This window comes from Pleurodeles waltl, chromosome 1_1, assembly GCF_031143425.1.
Source record: "Pleurodeles waltl isolate 20211129_DDA chromosome 1_1, aPleWal1.hap1.20221129, whole genome shotgun sequence".
Lineage (NCBI taxonomy): Eukaryota > Metazoa > Chordata > Amphibia > Caudata > Salamandridae > Pleurodeles > Pleurodeles waltl.
In genome coordinates, this window is record NC_090436.1 from 830,835,880 (window position 1) to 830,852,539 (window position 16,660).

The 16,660-nt window shown below is 50.1% G+C and overlaps 1 protein-coding gene across 2 annotated transcripts in view; it reads right to left on the reverse strand.

Annotated features, from left to right (window-relative positions):
• TRPM3 (transient receptor potential cation channel subfamily M member 3) overlaps positions 1–16,660 on the reverse strand; it is a 1,350,903-nt gene that overhangs the window by 835,994 nt on the left and 498,249 nt on the right. The window lies entirely within an intron of this gene.

Consider the following 16,660-nt stretch of genomic DNA (forward strand, 5'->3'; position numbering starts at 1 on the left):
GCTGCGCTTCACGTTCTGGGCAAAGCGGGCTGTAGCGACCTCCTCAGGCCTGGCGTACTTGACCAAGCCTGGGTGGGGATGTCGCACGTGGTGGCTCAGGTGGTGGCGGCAACGACCGCCGCTTGCCTCTCCCCAATAGAGGGCATTAGGAAAAAGCCCAAAAGGAAGCGGGTGCAGTGCGTCCACCCCCCACCCCCGTTGGTATGGAAGAAGGGCCACAAGGGGAGCCCCAACATGAGACAGAATGAGCGGGGGAGGACTTGGCAGGGGAGGGGCCTTCAGGGCTGCGGGGTGACAGGGATGGTGCCTGCTCAGCAGGCAGTGCAGGTTTTAGTGATGCCAACAGGGGCTGAGCAGCCACTGGACCTTACATTGGCTGGGGCCACAGCTAGAGGCACAGGAGTGGGCATGGCACAGGGGTTTGGGGGTTCCAAAAGAAAGGCAAAAGCAGGCAGTGCTGCGGCTGGCGGCCCGGGGGGTGCATTGGCCAGCACTAGTGGAGAGACAGGTGATAAGGGGGTCGGGTGCAGTTCGACAAGGGCAGACAGGTGCAGGACGTGAGAGTGGGCCAGACATCACACATCCACTGACTGGTCGGTAGTGGATATAGAGGCAAGAATTCAGGAGCAAAGGAAACTGGTGGCAGAGACAGAACCTCGGTGGGAAAAATTGTGTAAGGAGAGGGGAGAGGCAGAGGGAAGGACCAAGAAGGCGAAGAGGAAGTCAGTAGTTGTTGGGGGGGTCAAGATGATGGGCACAGGTCAGAGAAGGGTAGTTGGGTCTGGATCCCACAGGAGGAGCAGGGGTTAGTGCAGGAGACCGGTGTGGCTGGTGGGACTGGCAGTGTGACGGCAACGCCTGGCGCATACGGCCAGGAGTGGAGAGGAGAGTCAATGCCAGCATCTGAGGCTAGCAGAGAGGTGGCGAAGCCAATGGGGCGCACTACAGCCCCTGGACGTTGGTCAGAAGCGTTAAAGGGGTCTTCTGTGGCCTTCTCTACGCCGTGGGAACGCATGAAGAAGACGCTTGGCCTACGCTAAGGGGGTTTCAGGATGGGTGATGAATACAGCATGGGGGATGCAACTGGCGCAGAAGAAGGAATGGGTGTGGATGAAGAGGGGGTGCTTAAACTGGATTATGAGGTGAGCTGGATGACTGGGAAGAGATTCAGGAAAAAGAGGTGAGCGGGGTACAAGGGAAGGGGCAGGGGTGCAGGAGTGGCTCAACCCCCTCTTCTGCTTCTGTTTTGCAGGTTTCTACAGCAGTGGCACAGGGGCACAAGGCATTGCCGGATGCTGGAACGACGGCTTGGGGGTTTCAAGGTAAAGGAGACTGCCATGGGATGTGAAGAGGGGAAAGGGGGGCACGGCTCAATACAAATCTGTGGGGGTGGGTGAGGATTCGATACTCTTACAGCCTGATGCAGGTGCGGTAGTTTCAGGCAGGACAGATAAAGGGGGAGACAAGGAGCTGCTGGAGAAAAGCGGGAATGAAGATAAGGGGGTAGGTGGGGAAAAGGGGGATGAGGACAAAGGGGGGACGGGGCACAAGAAGAGACTCCCTTACATAGGACTTGCGATGCCTTTAGGGTCACACATGGCGGACAAGACAAAGGCGAGCATATGGAGGCATGAAAATGTGGATGTTTTCAAACTATTACACAGGGATATTCAGGCTAAAGAAGGTTCTAAGGAAGAGGAGTGGGAATTGGCACGGAGGCCCTGGGTTCCAATAACTATGGACAACTGGACTTCTGCCTTTTTGATTTATGCCAGTATATACTGTGAGAAATACCTCGACAGGGACATTGCCATGTTCAAGTACATGGACATTATTCGAAAGTCCAACTGCACTTCAGGAGTTTTGAATGGCTGAAATATGATGAGGAGTTTAGGGCCAGAGTTAGCATTAACCAAGAGAAGCCGTGGGGGATGTGGATTGTGAGTTATGGATGCAGTGGATGGCATCTTTGCATTCTGCTGCATCAACCCACACAGCTAGTGGTCGCCGGGTAGTGTATAAGCCATTTCAGCAGCGTCCCGCTCAGGGAGGGGTGGGTGTGCCTCAGAGGGCACAGGTATCTGCCTCAGGAGCATGTTGGAATTTCAACAAGGGGTTATGCTCCAGACACCCTTGTAAATTTAGACATGAGTGTTCAAAACATCCAGTTATGCAATGTTTCTCACTCACCAGTCATGCCGAGCAGTGGAGAGCGGCCAGTGGTAGAAGCGGTCAAGGTGCTACTGGGCCAAAGGGCGCCTACTCCAATTAGGTTAGAGAAGTTACTGTTTTGGTTGTGCGTGTACCCAGATAGGGACACAGTGCTCAAATTGGAGTGGGATTTCAGAGAAAGTTTTCGGGTGGACTATCAGGGTCCACAGATGAGGAGATGGGTGAATAATTTACAGTCAGCAAAGGCTATGGGAGGTGGCAGAAGGCAGGAATGTGGGCCCCTTTTACGGGTGGCCCATGGAGGATTTAATGATATCACCTTTGGGAGTGGTACCAAAAAAAGCAGAGGGTATTTTAGGCTTATACACCATCTGTCGTGGCCTGAAGGGGCGTCGGTGAATGATTTCATCACACCGGAAGATACAAGGGTGGTATACGCCATGGTGGATGATGCTATACAGATCATACGGGGGTGGAAAAGGTGCGGAGATGGCCAAGTGCGACATCAAGGCAGCCTTTCGGCTGCTTCCTATTCACCGGGAAGATTTCTCTTTGCTAGGAATTCAGCTGGGGGGGCCATGTATGTGGACAGAGTCCTGCCAATGGGATGTGCGATTTCATGTGCATTGTTTGAAGCCTTTAGTACATTCTTGCAGTGGGTTTTTGTTCAGATGAGTGGACATCGGACGGTGTCACACTATCTGGACGATTTTCTCTTTGTAGGGACAGCGCAGTCGGGCTCGTGTGACAGGGCACTTAGGTGTTTTGAACAGTTGGCACAAGATTTTGGGATACCTTTGGCCCCGGAGAAAACGGAAGGCCCTAGTTGTGTCTTAACCTTTTTGGGCATTGAACTGGACACAAGGGATTTCATAGCTCGCCTACCAGTGGAAAAGGTGGAGGAGATTCTGTTGTTTTTGAGGGAGATCAGATTGAGGCGTAAGATTGAACTGCGCATGGCTCAACAACTACTTGGCTTCCTCAATTTTGCATGTAGAGTGGTCCGGGGTGGCAGAACTTTTTGCAGGCGCATGGGCTTGGCTATGTCGGTGCATCCCTCCTGCATCACAGGATAAGGTTGACTGTGGGATTATGGGAAGACATTAGAGTATGGGACCTGTTTTTGACACAGTTTAACGGGATCTCACTGTCTTTCTTGGAAGAGGACACTGTTTGGCATGTGAAGATTTTTTCGGATGCAGCAGGCGCAGTTGGTTTTGGACTGTTTTGGGATGGGCACAGGTGTGCAGAGACATGGCCTGCCCATTGGTTAAGTCAGGGGAGAAGTATTGCCTTTTTGGAATTCTTTCCTCTGTTAGTGGCGCTGTCAGTATGGGGGGATGAATTGGCTAACAGGGCAGTGATGTTTCATGTTGATAATTTGACAGTGGTTGAGTTGGTGAACAGACAGAAAGCGAGGGATCTGAGAGTGCTGAAGTTGCTTAGGCGGTTTATGTTGCGTTCTTTAACTTTGAACATAATATTTAAGGCTGCGCACATTCCTGGGGTAAACAACTCCATTGCAGATTCCCTATCTCGTTTGCAGTGGCAGCGTTTCCGACAGTAGGCACCCAGTGCAGACGAATTCAAGACAGAGGTCCGGCAGACTTCTGGGAGTGGGGGGCGTGATGGTCATGAGACTGGTGGAGAGGTCGCAAGCAGAATCAACCCTCAGGAGTTATCGCCTAGCATGGTTGGAATTTCAGGATTTTTAAGCTTACAGGGGGCAATTTAGGAGTCAGTAACGGGGAATACTGGAGGCTCGGGTGATATGTTTTGTTGTGTTTTTGATTCGGAAAGGTTTATCACTCGCCACGATTATGGGCAAGTTGTCAGAGGTGTCTTTTTATGGGAAGTTATTTTTTGGCTGGGACCCGGCAAAAAATTACATTCTGAGGATAATGCTGAAGGGTTGGGGAGGGTTTGCACAAGTTCAGTTTTTGTCCGAGAAGCCATTACATTCAAGTTGTTGTTGGAGATTCTGCATGTGTTGCCAGTGTGTTGTTTGAATGGAGACGAGGTGGCCCTGTTTCGGTTGTGTATGATATGGATTTTTTTGGGGGCGTTTTGAGTGTCTGAATTGTTGGGAGTGGGGAAAGATTGCGTTGTAAAGGTGATTGAGGTGCAACGTCAAGGAGGGAGATTTGGGATATGGTTGAGGCGATCGAAGACAAATCAGTTGGGCAAGGGTAAGTGGATTTGGTTGGAGCAAGACGGAGTTGTGAAAGCATGTCCGGTACGGGAATGGGACAAATTCAAGGTGTGCCGGAGGAGTCAGGAGGAATGGGTGTTTCACCATGAGAATGGCACTAGGGTTACAGCTTTTCAGTTGTTGTCTGTTTTGAGGATGGCTCAGAGGCAGGCGAGTCATTTTGGTACTCACTCCTTTAGAATTGGCGCAGCGATGGACGCAGCCAGGTTGGGGTGGGACTGGGATAGGATCAGGCGCATTGGACAGTGGCGCTCAAAGTGTTGTGAGAGATATGTTAGAGCCTAGTTTGGTTGATGGGAAAGCACAAGGCAGGTTGGTCTGGGTAATGGGGAGGGTGGGATGGGCTTGTGTTCTTATAAGCCAACATTTGTTTCTCTTTCCAGGTTGTGAGTGGCCCGGAGAAAAATAAGTCAATCACGGCCATACTTTTGTGCATTGGGCAGCCAGGTATGCAGAAAAACATGTCTATGGACGATCTTTGGGACTCCCGAGCATCTGGCACGAAGTGCTGTGGTGGGGAGAGCAGCATGAGGTGAGGCAATTTGCTTCCTTTTATTACATTAATTTTGCCGACGTGGGAATTTCCGGATGTATTCGTATTACACCTTGGGGAAAATGACTTGGTCCGTCTCTCAGGGCTCACCCTACTGCAACACATGCAACGAGATCTAGTCCTGATGAGGCGCAACATGCATGGGACTTGCTTAGTGTGGACAGAATTTGTGCCAAGGAGGAAATAGCGTGGAGCACAAAAACATGGGGCTATTGAGAGGGCCCGGAAAAGCTCAATAGGGCTATGCAGGTTTTTTGCTGGTCTCATGACATTAAGGTTCTGACGCATGAGGGTCTGAAGGAGGAGGAACAGTTGCTTTTCAGGGATGACAGTGTGCATCTCTCGGACATGAGGAATGCACATTACCTGATTGAGTTTTGTTTCTTGCTGACTAATTTGTGGGGCGAAAGTTTTTGGCGGGGTGATGTGGATGGTCAATCATGAGGTTGTAGTGGGTTCGCTGGTGGGGCAGTGTTAGAAATGGGGTCTCTGGTTGACAGTCAGGTTACCCCCTGTTCAAGCAAGGACCCTCACTCTAGTTAGGATAAAAGAGAATCACCCTCAGCTAACCCCTGCTTACCCCCTTGGTAGCTTGGCAGAGCAGTAGGCTTAACCTCAGAGTGCTGGGCGTAAAGTATTTGTACCAACACACACAGTAACCTAATGAAAACACTACAAAATGACACAACACCAGTTTAGAAAAATAGGAAATATTTATCTAGACAAAACAAGACCAAAACGACAAAAATCCAACATACAAAAGTCAAGTTATGATTTTTTAAAGGTTTAAACTAAAAAGAGTCTTTAGGTAGTTGTAACACCACACTAGCGCTGCTAGCGTGAAAATGTACCTGGTTTGCGTCAAAAATAACCCCGCACGGGCGGTGTGCGTTGAAAATAACCCTGCACGGTTATATGCGTCGAAAACAGCTCGGCACGGCGAGGCGCGTCGAAAAAGCCAGCCACGCGACGGTCCGAAAGTCCCGCGGCGCAGGTTGCGATCTCTCAGCCTTCGTCAGCGATGCTGCGCGTCGTTTCTCCTGCTCCGGGCGTCGATTCTCCGGTCGCGTTTCCTGCGGCGTCGTTTCTCAGCTGCGGAGCCGGCGTCGCGTCGTTTTCTCAGCCGCGATCGGATTCGCGTCGATCTTTTCTCCGCACGGTGCTCGGTGCGTGTATTTTTGTCCTTAGGCTGCCAGCTTCTCCTTTCAGGGGCCCAGGGACTGGAAGGGCACCACAGAGCAGAGTAGGGGTCTCTCCAGAGACTCCAGGTGCTGGCAGGAAGAAGTCTTTGCTATCCCTGAGACTTCAACAACAGGAGGCAAGCTCTACATCAAGCCCTTAGAGATTTCTTCTTCAAGATGGAAGGCACACAAAGTCCAGTCTTTGCCCTCTTACTCTGGCAGAAGCAGCACTGCAGGAAAGCTCCACAAAGCACAGTCACAGGCAGGGCAGCCCTTCCTCCTCAGCTAACAGCTCTTCTCCAGGCAGAGGTTCCTCTTGATTCCAGAAGTGTTTCTAAAGTTTGTAAGTTTGGGTGCCCTTCTTATACCCATTTTAGTCTTTGAAGTCACCTTCCTTCAAAGGGGACTCACACCTTCTTGTGAAATCCTGCCTTGCCCAGGCAAGGCCTCAGACACACACCAGGGGGTTGGAGACAGCATTGTCAGAGGCAGGCACAGTCCTTTCAGATGAGAGTGACCACTCCACCCCTCCCTCCTAGCAGAGATGGCTAATCAGGAAATGCAGATCACACCCCAGCTCCCTTTGTGTCACTGTCTGGTGTGAGGTGAAAAACAACCCAACTGTCAAACTGACCCAGACAGGGAATCCACAAACCAGGCAGAGTCACAGAATGGTTTAAGCAAGAAAATGCTCACTTTCTAAAAGTGGCATTTCCAAACGCACAATCTTAAAATCAACTTTACTAAAAGATGTATTTTTAAATTGTGAGTTCAGGGATCCCAAACTCCACCTGTCCATCTACTCTCTAGGGGAATCTACACTTTAATCATATTTAAAGGTAGCCCCCATATTATCCTATGAGAGAGAGACAGACCTTGCAACAGTGAAAACGAAATTGGCAGTATTTCACTGTCAGGACATATAAACCACATTACTATATGTCCTACCTTATCCATACACTGCACCCTGCCCTTGGGGCTACCTAGGGCCTACCTTAGGGGTGCCTTACATGTAAGGAAAGGGAAGGTTTAGGCCTGGCAAGTGGGTACACTTGCCAAGTCGAATTTACAGTGTAAAAATACACATACAGACACTGCAGGGGCAGGTCTGAGACATGATTACAGAGCTACTTATGTGGGTGGCACAACCAGTGCTGCAGGCCCACTAGTAGCATTTGATTTACAGGCCCTGGCACCTCTAGTGCACATTACTAGGGACTTACTAGTAATTCAAATATGCCAATCATGGATGAACCACTTACATACAATTTAAACAGGAGCACTTGCACTTTAGCACTGGTTAGCAGTGGTAAAGTGCCCAGAGTAACAAAAACAGCAAAATCAGAGTCCAGCACACATCAACAACCTGGGGAACAGAGGCAAAAAGTTAAGGGAGACCACGCCAAGGATGAAAAGTCTAACACGTGTCCCCCCCAGCTAAAAGTGGGGAGCAACTACCCAACCTCATGGGAGTTCTCATCACTAAGGCGGAAGAACCTGGACAGACCATCAGCATTGGCGTGCTCTGTACCGGGTCGATGTTCCACCGTAAAGTCCATCCCCTGTAGGGAAATGGACCACCTCAACAGTTTTGGGTTCTCACCCCTCATCTGCATTAACCATCTGAGGGGTCTGTGGTCGGTCTGAACTCGGAAGTGAGTCCCAAACAAGTAGGGTCTTAGCTTCTTCAGTGCCCAGACCACAGCAAACGCTTCACGTTCTATGGCACTCCACCTACGTTCCCTGGGTAGTAACCTCCTGCTAATGAAGGCTACGGGTTGATCTAGGCCCTCTTCATTCAGCTGTGAGAGTACTGCTCCAATACCATGCTCTGAGGCGTCTGTCTGTACAACAAACTCCGTGGAGTAGTCAGGTGCCTTCAGCACAGGTGCTGTGCACATGGCAGCCTTCAGGGCATCAAAAGCGTTCTGGCAAGCCTCTGTCCAGATCACTTTCTTGGGTTGCTTCTTAGAAGTCAACTCAGTTAAGGGGGTAACAATGGTACCATATCCCTTAACGAACCTCCGATAGTATCCTGTGAGACCTAAAAAGGCTCTCACTTCAGTCTGGGTCTTGGGAGGCTCCCAAGCCAGAATCGTGTCAATCTTAGGCTGTAGGGGTGCCACCTGGCCACTCCCCACCTGGTGTCCTAAGTACACAACAGAACCCTGCCCTATTTGGCACTTGCTCGCCTTAATAGTGAGGCCTGCCTTCTGCAGGGCCTCTAACACTCTCCAGAGGTGTTGCAGGTGTTCCTCCCATGTGGAACTAAACACAGCAATGTCATCCAGGTAGGCGGCACTGAACTCATCCAGTCCTGCCAACACCTGGTTGACCAACCTCTGAAAGGTGGCAGGGGCATTCTTCATCCCAAAGGGCATCACATTGAAGTGGAAGTGCCCATCGGGGGTAGAGAATGCTGACCTCTCCTTTGCCCCTTCAGTTAAGGCAATCTGCCAGTACCCAGATGTTAAATCGAACGTACTGAGGTACTTGGCAGCTCCTAACCGATCAATGAGCTCATCAGCTCGGGGGATGGGGTGTGCGTCAGTCTTGCTGACCGCATTGAGACCCCGGTAGTCCACACAGAACCTAAGTTCTGGAGTGGCACCAGGAGCAGCAGCCTTTGGAACCAAGACCACTGGGCTGGCCCAAGGACTGCTGGAGTGCTCAATAACCCTGAGGGCTAACATTTTGGAGACTTCCTCCTTAATGCAAGCCCTCACCCTGTCAGTCACCCTGTAAACCTTATGTTTAACAGGTGTACTGTCCCCAGTGTCCACATCATGTGTGCACAGGTGTGTGACTCCTGGGATCAGGGAAAACAGCGAGGCGAACTGTCCCAGCACGTGGCGACAGTCCCTCTGCTGTTCCTCAGTCAGGGAGGGGGAGAGGATCACTCCCTCCACAGACCCATCTTTCTCTCCTGCAGACAGGAGGTCAGGAAGAGGTTCACTCTCTTCCTCCACCCCGTCATCTGTCGCTAGGAGCATGGATAGCTCAGTTCGCTCAAAGTGTGGTTTGAGGCGGTTGACATGTAGGACCCTCAAGGGGTTCCTGGGGGATTGCAAGTCTACCAGATAGGTGACCTCGCTCTTTCTTTCCACCACCTCAAAAGGCCCAGTCCACTTATCTTGGAGAGCCCTAGGCTCCACTGGTGCCATGACCCACACTTTTTGTCCAGGCTGAAACTCAACCAGAGTGGCATTCTGGTCGTACCACCGTTTCATATCCTCCTGGCTTGCTTCCAGGTTCTCCTGAGCGAGACTCCTGAAGCGGGCAGTCTGGTTTCTTAGTGCCAGCATGTAGCTAAATACATCCTGGGGTGGTTTACTAGGAGCTTTCTCCAAAGCCTCCTTCACCAGACTGAGCGGTCCCCTCACAGGGTGGCCATAGATGAGCTCAAAGGGGCTAAAGCCAAGTCCCTTTTGAGGCACCTCCCTGTAAGCGAACAGAAGGCATGGCAAGAGGACGTCCCACTTACGCCTCAAGGGCTCTGACAGGCCCTGAATCATGCCTTTCAAGGTGCGGTTGAATCTCTCAACCAGACCATTACTTTGGGGGTGGTAAGGGGTGGTGAACTTGTAGGTTACCCCACACACCTTCCACAGAGACTTCATATAAGTGGATATGAAGTTTGTACCCCTATCAGATACTACCTCCTTGGGGAACCCCATGCGGGTAAAAACCCCCATCAAGGCACGTCCCACCACGGGGGCGGTGACCGTCCTTAGAGGAATAGCTTCTGGGTACCGTGTGGCATGGTCCACTAAGACCAGGATGAACCTGTTGCCCATGGCTGTCTTGGGATCCAGAGGCCCCACAATGTCAATTCCTACCCTTTCAAAGGGAGTACTGACTACCGGTAAAGGTTGGAGGGGAGCTTTGCATTTCCCCCCACTCTTGCCACTTGCCTGACAAGTCTGACAAGATCTACAATAAGCAGCTGACTGCTTGTTCATCAAGGGCCAGTAAAAGTGGGAGACAAGCCTCTTATAGGTCTTGTCCTGCCCTAGATGTCCTGCCAAAGGCACATCATGAGCCAAACCCAGTAGGAAGGTCCTGAAGCCCTGGGGTACCACCAGCATACGAGCTGACCCCGGCTCAGGAACCTTAGGCTCACTATACAGGAGGCCATCCTCCCAATAAATCAGGTGAGTACCTGGCGCCCCGCCAGCCGCCTGGGCTGCAGCCTGCTGCCGCAGTCCCTCAAGAGTAGGGCACTCCTTCTGCGCTGTGCAGAATACTTCCCTGGTGGGTCCCCCTTCCTGCTGCCACTGCGACAGCTCAGGGACCTCCCCCAGTTCAGCCACCTGTTCCCCTGTAGGTTCCGGGGCATCACCCTCAGGCTCTGCCTCCTCCCGGACCGTGGGAATTTCTGGGGCGGGTTTCCCGCGCCTCCTGCCTTTCCTCTTCTTGGCGGTCCCCTGGGCCACTGTTTCAGGCTCCAGGGGCTCTTGACTACCCTGATTGGCTGCCATAGACCGGGTGGATACGCATACCCACCCAGGCAGACCCAACATCTCCAAGTGAGACCTGTGTTCCACCTCCTTCCAAGGGGAATCTTCCAGGTCGTTGCCTAGCAAACAATCAACAGGCATGGTTGGACTCACAGCTACTTTCCAGGAACCTGAGACCCCCCCCCATTCAAAGGGAACCTGCGCCACTCTGCAGAGGCGCTCAGAATTGTCTACTGCAACTACTTGGTGAAGTACCCGGGGATCAATCTGCTCTTCAGACACCAGGTGACTCCTCACTGTAGTCACACTGGCTCCTGTGTCTCTTAGAGCCTCCACCCTCTGTCCATTGATGGTCACCCATTGCCTGTACTTCTTAGTGTTATCAGGCACTAGGTTTCTCTGGACCATCTCACTGTCCCCTAGTGAGACAAGGGTCATTTCTGCTGGTTCCCACCCACCTGAAACCAACTCCTCCCCAAGCGCTACACTGGCCAAACCCTGGGACGGTGCACCAGTGGGTGCCGGTGTACTTTTGGGGCATTTGGGGTCCCCCCTCACATGACCCACCTGGTCACATGAATAGCACTTACGTAGGGGACCACCTGCCATTGGCTTCCCTTTGGAGAACCATGGCTTCTTTTCACTGGGGGGTTGGGAATCCTTACCCTGGGAATCAGTTTGGGGCCCTTTAGAGAACTCATCCTGTTTGCCCTTACCCCCCCCTTTCTTCTGAGAGGGACCCTGCCCACCCTTGGCGTGGTCTCCCCCATACCTCTTTTGGACCCTGGTGCTCTCCCAGCGATCCGCTTCCTGTGCAAGCTTCCTGGGGTCAGTCAGCTTGCTGTCAATGAGGTGCTGGCGCAGCTCTGGAAAACATAAACTGTACAAGTGCTCCCAAGCAATTAAATTGTAAAGCCCCTCATACGTGTTTACCTTACTGCCCTTCACCCAACCATCCAGTGACCTGCAACAAGAATCAACACATTCCAACCATGTTTGGGATTCCTTTCTCTTGTAGGATCTAAACTTCTCCTTGTACTGCTCAGGGGTGAGACCATACCTGGTAAGTAAGGCCTCCTTCATGGCAGGGTAGGTGAGACTCTGAGCATCCCCTAAGGCCGTCAGTGTGTCCCTCCCCTCTGCCTCAAAATGCTTCCACAGGGCTGCCCCCCAATGAGCTTCAGGGACCAGGTTCATGTGGAGAGCTGACTCATAACCCTTGAACCACAAGTAGATATCATCCTCCCTCTTATAATCCCTCACAAGGTCTTTTGGGATGTGTACCCTTCTCTCAGGCTGCACTGTAGAATTGCTGCCACCATCCCTACTGGACTGACTCCTCTGATCAATCTCTTTTAAACTGAGCTCATGAGCCATGTTTATCTTCCTTTCCTCAAGGGCCAGCTTTCTCTGTTCCACCTCTAGACTGAGCTTTTTCAGCTCCAACTGGTACTCCCTCTCTGCCTGTCTGTCCTGTAACTCTCCAGGTGTCAGACTCTTGGAGGACACACTGCTACCTGCCCTGGAGATTCTCCCCTGAGACATAGCAGGCCCACCCACTACATCAGTGTGAGTAACTTGCAACTCCTCTTCCCCCTCTGGCTCATCTGTGTGCCCCTCAGCTGCTTTGGCTGTCACCCAGGCCCTCAGCGCCTTTTGCAGCTCATCCTTCTTGGATGAGCTCTTAATGGGACAGCCAACATTACTACAAAACTGCTTCAACTGAGCCACCTTGTAGCTCTCCAATTTCTCCAAGTCAAAAGCAGCTTCAGCTAGGGCATCTCCAGACTGAGACATGATGAGAGGTTAAAAAAATATGCACAGTTCCAAAAACAGAAAAGCAAGTTCTCAAATGAAGTTCCAGAAAAGTCAATCACGGGATCAGCGAAAAAAAAGAAACTGAATGCAGAGAAAAACAGTCCAAGTAGAAAAAAACAAAAATCACAAGACTAGTAGTATGTGGTCACGTAGTGGTCTGAGATCAAAACAGTAGTGTACACTTAATTACTGTATGTCAAGTACAAATACAAGTCCAAATCCCGACCGCTGGTCACCAATGTTAGAAATGGGGTCTCTGGTTGACAGTCAGGTTACCCCCTGTTCAAGCAAGGACCCTCACTCTAGTTAGGATAAAAGAGAATCACCCTCAGCTAACCCCTGCTTACCCCCTTGGTAGCTTGGCAGAGCAGTAGGCTTAACCTCAGAGTGCTGGGCGTAAAGTATTTGTACCAACACACACAGTAACCTAATGAAAACACTACAAAATGACACAACACCAGTTTAGAAAAATAGGAAATATTTATCTAGACAAAACAAGACCAAAACGACAAAAATCCAACATACAAAAGTCAAGTTATGATTTTTTAAAGGTTTAAACTAAAAAGAGTCTTTAGGTAGTTGTAACACCACACTAGCGCTGCTAGCGTGAAAATGTACCTGGTTTGCGTCAAAAATAACCCCGCACGGGCGGTGTGCGTCGAAAATAACCCTGCACGGTTATATGCGTCGAAAACAGCTCGGCACGGCGAGGCGCGTCGAAAAAGCCAGCCACGCGACGGTCCGAAAGTCCCGCGGCGCAGGTTGCGATCTCTCAGCCTTCGTCAGCGATGCTGCGCGTCGTTTCTCCTGCTCCGGGCGTCGATTCTCCGGTCGCGTTTCCTGCGGCGTCGTTTCTCAGCTGCGGAGCCGGCGTCGCGTCGTTTTCTCAGCCGCGATCGGATTCGCGTCGATCTTTTCTCCGCACGGTGCTCGGTGCGTGTATTTTTGTCCTTAGGCTGCCAGCTTCTCCTTTCAGGGGCCCAGGGACTGGAAGGGCACCACAGAGCAGAGTAGGGGTCTCTCCAGAGACTCCAGGTGCTGGCAGGAAGAAGTCTTTGCTATCCCTGAGACTTCAACAACAGGAGGCAAGCTCTACATCAAGCCCTTGGAGATTTCTTCTTCAAGATGGAAGGCACACAAAGTCCAGTCTTTGCCCTCTTACTCTGGCAGAAGCAGCACTGCAGGAAAGCTCCACAAAGCACAGTCACAGGCAGGGCAGCCCTTCCTCCTCAGCTAACAGCTCTTCTCCAGGCAGAGGTTCCTCTTGATTCCAGAAGTGTTTCTAAAGTTTGTAAGTTTGGGTGCCCTTCTTATACCCATTTTAGTCTTTGAAGTCACCTTCCTTCAAAGGGGACTCACACCTTCTTGTGAAATCCTGCCTTGCCCAGGCAAGGCCTCAGACACAAACCAGGGGGTTGGAGACAGCATTGTCAGAGGCAGGCACAGTCCTTTCAGATGAGAGTGACCACTCCACCCCTCCCTCCTAGCAGAGATGGCTAATCAGGAAATGCAGATCACACCCCAGCTCCCTTTGTGTCACTGTCTGGTGTGAGGTGAAAAACAACCCAACTGTCAAACTGACCCAGACAGGGAATCCACAAACCAGGCAGAGTCACAGAATGGTTTAAGCAAGAAAATGCTCACTTTCTAAAAGTGGCATTTCCAAACGCACAATCTTAAAATCAACTTTACTAAAAGATGTATTTTTAAATTGTGAGTTCAGGCATCCCAAACTCCACCTGTCCATCTACTCTCTAGGGGAATCTACACTTTAATCATATTTAAAGGTAGCCCCCATATTATCCTATGAGAGAGAGACAGACCTTGCAACAGTGAAAACGAAATTGGCAGTATTTCACTGTCAGGACATATAAACCACATTACTATATGTCCTACCTTATCCATACACTGCACCCTGCCCTTGGGGCTACCTAGGGCCTACCTTAGGGGTGCCTTACATGTAAGGAAAGGGAAGGTTTAGGCCTGGCAAGTGGGTACACTTGCCAAGTCGAATTTACAGTGTAAAAATACACATACAGACACTGCAGGGGCAGGTCTGAGACATGATTACAGAGCTACTTATGTGGGTGGCACAACCAGTGCTGCAGGCCCACTAGTAGCATTTGATTTACAGGCCCTGGCACCTCTAGTGCACATTACTAGGGACTTACTAGTAATTCAAATATGCCAATCATGGATGAACCACTTACATACAATTTAAACAGGAGCACTTGCACTTTAGCACTGGTTAGCAGTGGTAAAGTGCCCAGAGTAACAAAAACAGCAAAATCAGAGTCCAGCACACATCAACAACCTGGGGAACAGAGGCAAAAAGTTAAGGGAGACCACGCCAAGGATGAAAAGTCTAACAGGCAGCAAAATGCCAAGTGGGTTTTACTGAGTGGCAGTAGATGGGGGAGGGTGGAGAGTCAGATGCAGGCTTGTTCACCCTTCCAGGAGGGGAAGCAGGTGAAGGTTGGCAGACTGGGGAAGGACTGAGTCAGGTGAGGGATAAGAGGAAAAAGGGAGATGTGTGGGAATGGAAGTGGAATTTGGGTGAGCAAAGGATAAGAGGAGGATTGAAATGAGAATGGAAGAAAGGGAGTTACAAGGTTAAAAAATAAATGTTGTTATTTAAGTTCTGGTTACACTGATGTGTTATGTTATTGAGCAAGCCTGTCCTAATAAACGTACTTTTACACTAAAGAAGGGTGTCGAAGTCTATGTCCTGAGAGACCATACTGGCACGTAGAAGCATGAAAACAGCACCGCAGTAAGTCACAGACTCTAGGCAAATTGTGGTGCTGTGTCTAAACTGTGCAGGACAGCAAGAATGCCCAAGGCTTAATGCAGCACCGCAAGGGACAGAAAGGTTGAGCGGCGGTCCTGTCCGAGTCACAGGGCTTCAGTGCCTATAACTATCTATCAGTACAGGGTACTCTATTCAGGAATCGGGAGCGGTATGCATTGTTGTAAAAATAGCACATATGAACAATAAATAAGGTTATTAATGCAAGAATACTTAAATAATTAAGCCATAATATAAACGCCGGAACTATGTAAAGATTATTCCATTAGCTGAAATAACATCAAACAAATATCATAAATAAGACATCAAAGAGAGAAACACTGTAATATACTTAAATATCCACTGTAGCAGTTAATAAAAGAGGAAGAGTGCTGTTGCTAAAGACATATTTACTGTAGTTTGGTTCTGGATTGGAATGTTTTACGTTGTGATATATTTATATTCTTTAAAGAGATGCATGTTGGGGCAGCAATAAAGGATGTATACATAATGATAACCTCTTGTCCTATAATGAAATCCTGCGTGTACGATCAAAGCTTCTGACATGGCATGTAGCCCAGAGCTAGGCTCTGTGGTCTGGTGGGCATGCAAAGAGTAGCCTTCTTTGTCAGCAGTGACTAATGTACATCGGCTTGACTGGCAAAATGCTGACAGTGGTCGCAGCATGGGGTGCAGATATTTTTCTTCATAGAGAAAGTATCTCCAAAAGAAGGGCTCTTCCTGTTCCTTTCCCTAGCTCATTTGCTCCATTGATATGAGGCATGAAAGGTGCACATATGTTTGGTCTGGGATTGTGTGGCAGATGAGCATGAAGTGTGTGTGTTTGTATGTGTGTATGCGAGAATGAATGTGTGCGTTTATACGAGTGAGAGACTGTAGGGGCACCGGAATTCATTTTGGGTCTCCTGTGTAACAGTGATTCTAGAAATGGAGGAGCTGCCCAGATGGGGATGTAGATTGTAGATAGCCCTGAGGTCATTAAGGAGGATCAGGTTCCCGTGGAAGGTAGGAGGGGGATAGAAACCCTTCTGAGTTGCAAGGACTGTGTCGGCACCCTTTCTACCCCATTCTTCTTCATCAATGCACACAAGGAAGTTTTGTATCAGCCAGTGTGAAGCCCTACTCCCTTTGTGTCATTTGTTTTGCAAACACCAATCTCCACCTTCTTGTCTACCTAATCTGCAGAATAACTACAAATGGCTGAGCTACTGAGTGGTTGATGAAACCCACTGCCCTGAAACTTAACAGCCCTCAACAGATCAGGCCTTGGGAGTACATGGCAGTCCACAACTGCGGATTAGAGAGGGTTTCTGGGTTTCAGGGCTTATATTGCTGACATCCTGCCCTCTTTCAGGTCAGAAACAGAAATGAAGTCCTTCGAATTCCTGCTGGAAGTGCTGATTAGGTGGAGGTTTGAAAGAATGAGCTATACCTGAGAAACAAAGGGTATTGGAG